The sequence below is a fragment of the Dama dama genome, chromosome 5 (genome assembly GCF_033118175.1).
Source record: "Dama dama isolate Ldn47 chromosome 5, ASM3311817v1, whole genome shotgun sequence".
NCBI lineage: Eukaryota > Metazoa > Chordata > Mammalia > Artiodactyla > Cervidae > Dama > Dama dama.
Genome location: NC_083685.1, coordinates 96,922,535 through 96,927,196, shown reverse-complemented (window position 1 = coordinate 96,927,196; position 4,662 = coordinate 96,922,535). Strand labels below are relative to the sequence as shown.

The following is a 4,662-nucleotide window of genomic DNA, read 5'->3' as shown; positions in this document are numbered from 1 at the left end:
GATGGGTCTAGGGAGTGGGAATGTGGGGGGGGAGGGTAGGGGGGGCAGGGTTGGGGGTTGGGTGTCTGGGAGCCAGGGGAAGACTGGAAATGCTGCCGCCTTCTGCAATTTATTTATTTTTTCTTTCGAGAGAGTGAAAGGAAGAGACGGATACTTGAAACCCGGTGTGTGGCCTGGTTATTTGGGACCTGGGTGAGGAGGGAGACCGGGTGGGAGTATAGGGATGGGTCAGGTAAAGTCAGATCCTTCTCCCCCCCACACTCCTCACCTCCCCCCACCTCCCCCCAGACAGAACAGAGTGGCCTGAAGGGGGCCTTGGAGGAATCTGCAGATCAAGGCTCCAGCAAAGAATGGGCCTGGGGTGGGGGCGGGTCTGGAGTTCCATCCTAGGTCCCTGATAGAGCCAGGAAGAGGACCTGCAAACGTAGCCCAGCCCTGACCCCTTTTCTGAGCCCTCTCAGCCCTGTCGGGCAGCGTAGAGTCTGCTGTCAGTCTCTAAAGAAAAACAGAGAAGACGGTTCATTCATGTTCATGGAGCTGTGGACAGAGCTGGTCTTTGGCAATGACCTTCACAGAAGTGTGCCCATAAGAAATGCTGCATAATTATTCATTGGATTTCTTTTTTCTTTTTTTCATTTGATTTCTCTATGTCTGCCCCCTCTCTGTAGGAGATATTTGTTATTTATTTTTTTTATGTATTCCCCATCCCGATTGTAGGAGATATTTGAAGCAATTTTGCAGATAGTAGGGTGGGGAAATAGAATGCGATACCAAAGATAAAAATAGAAACAGATGTGTTAGCTGTGAGGATGAATATGATTTCTGAACTTCCTGGTACACAAGGCAAAAAGGGAAATGGTCCATTACATATATGTATATGTATATATATGTATGTATGTGGACTTCCCTCTTGGTGCAGACGGTAAAGACTGCCTGCAATGCAGGAGACCCTGGTTTGATCCCTGGGTCAGGGAAGATCCTCTGGAGAAGGTAATGGCAACCCACTCCAGTATTCTTGCCTGGAGAATCCCATGGACTGAGGAGCCTGGCAGACTACAGTCTATGGGATCCCAAAGAGTCGGACGTGACTAAGCGACTAAGAATGTATGCGTGCATATATGTATATGTATACATATAAAATATATTACGAAGGAGAAAATGTGGTTCTTTTAGGGAGTCAGATGTTCCTGGCTTTTGGTCCTAACTGAAGCTTCTCAGGTGCTCTGTTGGGTACTGGTTCCCAGCTTCGCGTCTGCCACTGTTCACATGCTTGACAGGCTCCTCTTACTCCAGGCTCAACTACAGCATAAATGAGCCATTGCTGGCACCGCCGGGGGGATCCCACCTACCCATTTCTCTCTCATTCAGGGACCCCAGAAAGGAAGGCTGAGGTGGGGTGGTTAAGTCCTGAACTGTGCAAAAGGGCAGTTTTTTTGTAGCCCTCCCTGACAAAGTTAAGAGTTGGATGGAAAAGACTAACCCTCAGGGGCAGTGTTCAGGTGATGGGGGTGGGGAGGTAGGTATGGGAGGGGGTTGGGAGGGTGGGGGGCTGCCCTAGCTTGACTGGATCCAAGGCTAGAGGCAGAGATCCCCAGAGTTGTGACCCTTAAACCAAAGGTCCTCTCTGGGCTGCCCCAAGGTTTTCTGAGCAGCACTGTATCCAGCAGAGGCCAGTCCTGGGGGCCAGGCCCAGCCGTCTGCCTTTCAAGAACCCTCCTTGATGATTCTGAGGTCTTGCTTGGATGGAGAAGCACCACTTTCCCCCATAACCCTTCTTTTAGCATGGTTCTGCGTAGGAGCAAATGGTTTGAGGCTGTGCTCACATTCTCCACCATTGGGCCCGAAGGGAGAAAGCTGTGAGCCGAGGAAGGTGTGTGCAGGTGATGCGTCTGTATCTAAGGGGTTAAGGAGAATTCACCAAGAAGGGGTAAAATTCCCTGCTTCTGCATGCGTTGTGTTCTAGATTACAGAACTGATACATGTACCTTATAAAACTGCAAATAAATATAGAAATACATATGGTTAAAAAAAGTTCCTTCCCCATCTCATTCCACATCCCCTTAGAGAGAAGCATATTAGCAGTTTGGGATGAATTCTTCCAAATCTATAAAGAGCTCTTTACAGTTGGCTCCCACACAGTTGTCGCTCAGTCGTGCCCGACTTTGCGACCCCATGGACTGCAGCACACCAGGTCTCCCTGTCCCTCACCATCTCCCGAAGTTTGCACAAGTTCATGTCCGTTGTATTAGTGATGCTGTCCAGCCATCTCATCTGACGCACTCTTCTCCTGCCCTCAATCTTTCCCAGCATTAGGGACTTTTCCAATGAGTTCAAAAACTGACTCCTTCCCCCCTCATCACTTTTATTTATTTTTAAATTTATTATTTTTTAAAAGCCTATGTCCTCTCCACCCCTGTCTGCTTCCTTCAACAAATACTTACTTTGAATCTCCCCTGGTGCCAGGCAGTGTTGAAATGCTGGGGACACAGTATCCCTGCCTTCAGGGAACGTGGGTCTCCTCAGTAGAGACAGACAGTGGGAAGTAAGGGTGTTCAGGGAATTTAAGGTAATGATGATTCTGTTGAAGAAAGGAAGTGACTGCTGGGGGTGTGTCCTTGCTGGTTGACACAGGGTGGTCAGGAAGGTCTCTTCTTGGAGCAGCCTTTGAGTTGAGAGTGGACAAAGTCTAGGGTAGGGGAGTGTGCCAGGTAGAGGAAGTGAAGTAGGAAAAAGTTTGTAGTGTTGAGCAGGAGGAGGTCAGGGAGCGGAGCAGGGTTGGGGGAGAGAGAGAAGTAGAAAGGAGGTCAGAGGAGTCGGCCAGGCCTGAGGCCTTCAGGTGGGTTTTTGGGTTTTTTTCTAAAGTGTAAAGAGTTTTTTCCTTTCTTTTGAATTGTGTATAACATAGGCAAAATTTATCTAAGTCAATAAAATTTTAATGAATTTCACATTCCTTAAAATTCCACTGATTCTTTCCACTGCCAATCACCTTGGTTCCTCCACAGTCATAATCTTCAAAATAAGATAGCTCTTTCAAAAACAAGTTTTGCTCAATCCACAGCTGTTACGTAAGTCAGCCCATAATTCTTTTAGTTGAGCCTCTTTGAGCACCAGTGGAATATGGACACACTTAAAAATTCCCCACCTGTAATCTTTGGGATCCAATTTCCTCAAGTAATTTACTTTAAGACTCTAGAAGTTAAATGTAGCAAGTAGGTTGCTATTTATTCCTTCATCTTTCCTAATATTGAAAACCCTTGTTATATCCAACTTTTACTCATGAGCCTAGCAAAAAAAAGAAAAAAAAGTTACAGGTCTCACTGTCACCACTGCAATAAAATTACAGTGACAGAAGCAAAACCTGTGTTCTCAGTATAGCCACATTAACATCACGTGGATGTTACAAACGCTGTGAAAAGTCCACTTGGATGGGAGTGGCCAGGTTGCCCAGGGTCCTGGTGGAGAAGGTACCATAGGGGGCAGTAGAGAGCCAGGGAGGAGGTGGTCCTGAGTTTTCAGATGAGAGATGTGGTGTCACTCACTGGCCAAGGAGCTCCACTTCTCTGGGTCTCAGTTTCCCTAGCTGTTAAATGGGAACAATAACCACCTGGTTGGATTCTTGCGAGGAATAAAGGGAAAAAAACATAAAACCTATGGCACACTGCCTGGCGGATATTAGAATGTGGTAAGGATGGTTGCTCTTGGCCTCTTGATCTATTCTCTGTTACTGAGTAAAACTGAAAGTTAAATAAAACTTGGAAGCATTTGGAGTTTTAAAATTTTCACCCTCTAAATCAAAGTAGGAAGGAGGAGTCCCAGAGAGAGTCCTGGATCACAGGATCCTGGATGTCCCAGCACAAAACACTGGAGCCAGGGCCAGGACCACCTGTGGGAGTGGGAGGGGGAGGGGCAGGGGGGCTCTCACTCTGTCCCAGGGAGGGGATGCTGTAGCCCTTGGGTGGGCTTATCGGGTCACCTTTTAAACTCCTGGCACTGAGCCCTTCCAGCCCGAGTGCATCTCCCAAGCCTCTCCTGTCTTCCCTCCACCCAAGGCCAAGTCAGCCTCGGCTAGATCTGGGGAACCACAGGTCACCGTCTTTGGAAGGTCAGCACTGAGCCTCCTCTGTGCCCCTCTGGCTGTTTGTCATCACCTCTTCTACTGGGATGCTGGGTATGTGACTCTGCAGTCTGCAGGGTGATGAGAGGCGGCTGCAGTTCCAACCTTCTGTGTCTGGGGTCCACTCCAAATGCCAGGTTGAAAGCACTCAGAGAGGTGTGGGCAAGGGTTGAGGGGTCAGGACCCAGATCTCCTTCTCCACAGAAGGGGAGGGGGCTGTCTTAACTCAGAAAACACCCCAGGACCCCAGCTCTGTCCCAGGGAAGTTGCTCACACCCTCTGGGATTTGGGGAAAGACACCCCCTGCTCTGCTGACCAGCCTTCCCCTCTCCCCTCTTGCAGAGGCTCTGAGATAATGCAACTCTTGGCTGTCCTGCTAATAACAATGATAAAAATAGTGTGCACAGAGCACTTGGTATGTGCCACTGTGCTAAGGGCTTTCCACTCATGAGCTTATTTAACCTTGACCTGACTCTCAGGTGGGCATTAAAGCACTTTCCAGATAAAATGAACTCAGATCTGTCTGACAGTGGCTTCCAGGTTCTTTC

The 4,662-nt window shown here is 48.4% G+C and overlaps 1 non-coding gene across 1 annotated transcript; it reads right to left on the bottom strand.

The window, feature by feature from the left end:
* Positions 1-3,300: 3,300 nt before the first annotated feature.
* Positions 3,301-3,437, bottom strand: LOC133058167 (small nucleolar RNA SNORA1). Its single transcript, XR_009693275.1, has one exon. It is a non-coding gene; the product is annotated as a small nucleolar RNA SNORA1 (small nucleolar RNA).
* Positions 3,438-4,662: the final 1,225 nt, after the last annotated feature.